Raw genomic sequence first — 1825 nt, forward strand, 5'->3', positions numbered from 1 at the left:
TTCTATACGCATAAAAAGCTTATTTCTCTAAAATGTTGTTGCCAAATTTGTTTACATCCCTGTTAGTGAACATTTATCCTTTGCCAAGATAATCCATCCACCTGACAGGTGTGGCATATCAAGAAGCCGATTAAACCGCATGATCATTATACAGGCACACCTTGTGCTGGGGACAATAAAAGGCCACTCCTAAATGTGCAGTTTTGTCATACAACACAATGCCACAGATGGCTCAAGTTGATGGAGCGTGCAATTGGCATGCTGACTGCAGGAATGTCCACCAGAGCTGTTGCCAGATAATTGAATGTTCATTTCTCTACAATAAGATGCCTCCAATGTCGTTTTAGAGAATTTGGCAGTACGTCCAACCGGCCTCACAGCCGCAGACCACATGTAACCACGCCAGCCCAGGACCTCCACATGCGGCTTCTTCACCTGCGGGATCATCTGAGACCAGCTGATGAAACTGAGGAGTATTTCTGTTTATAATAAAGCCCTTTTGTAGGGAAAAACTCATTCTGATTGTCTGGGCCTTGCTCCCCAGTGGGTGGGCCAGTCTCCCATATGGGTGGGCCTATGCCCTCCCAGGCCCACCCATGGCTGCGTCCCTGCCCAGTCATCTATCTAACTATCTAGCGTTGAGCTATTCTCCAGTTCTTGGTGCTGCTGTAGATATAATATATTACACACTACAGAGGACCAGAGAAGGGAGCTAGAAGCTATCCAGGCATTCTGCTATACCATATGGAGTGGTTTATGGAATATATTTTTGTCCATGACTGTTAAGCCAGTGTGCCAGTTCATGAAAAGTCCTCATTTAATGGACTATGGAAAGGGTTGTGTATTGGGTAAAGTATTAATGGACATTTTCATGGCTTTTTATTTTGGTAAAAAAATGGCCTTGTTTCAGTTAATATGTCAATATGTTGATAGTGAAATAATTACCTAGTTAAAGTACAATTCCTGGCCTGAGCACAATAGATCAAGTGCAATTAGGTTCTGGATCTCTTACCAACATTAGACAGCACATAGACTTTTTAAAGCGATCGTTAACCATAAATAATCCGTACATGTATGTGTGTATGTCAGAACAGAGGTGTCATGGCAGCTGCTTTAAGTGCCGCCTGAATTTTCAGCTTGCTGTGTGTAAGCCAGGGGTTGGAACTGGTTCAGGGAACAGAACCGAAAACCAGCATCAGAATCTGGTCCTAATTCAGATAATGCATGTCATAACAAGATGCCCAATGCTTCAAGGCAAGCCTCCTCCTCCACCCTCTCTCACTCTCTCCCAACATGCAAAATTTCAGTTGCATCTCACGCTCTACTGTCTAATACATGTAAACAACTATGGCTTGCCCGCTCCATATCAAGCTGCTATATCTGCACAGATTGGTGAAGTAATTTAATGTCGAGCTAAATAAAAATAAAAAAAGGATTTCAGAGATTTAAAAAGGAACAGAAAGGATCGATATAAACTGTTACTTTTTTGGGGGTTCAAACCGGTTCAGAACTTTATTTTGCTGGTCAAAACAATGGAATGGAACAGAAATAATAATGATTCTGTTTAGAACAAAACAGTGAGTTGGCAGGTCTAGAGAGAGAAGCACAGTGAGTTGACAGGTCTAGAGAGAGAAGCACAGTGAGTTGGCAGGTCTAGAGAGAGAAGCACAGTGAGTTGACAGGTCTAGAGGGAGAAGGACAGTGAGTTGACAGGTCTAGAGGGAGAAGCACAGTGAGTTGGCAGGTCTAGAGAGAGAAGCACAGTGAGTTGACAGGTCTAGAGAGAGAAGCACAGTGAGTTGACAGGTCTAGAGGGAGAAGGACA

The sequence above is a fragment of the Salmo salar genome, chromosome 20 (genome assembly GCF_965601325.2).
Source record: "Salmo salar chromosome 20, fSalSal1, whole genome shotgun sequence".
In the NCBI taxonomy this organism is placed as follows: Eukaryota; Metazoa; Chordata; class Actinopteri; order Salmoniformes; family Salmonidae; genus Salmo; species Salmo salar.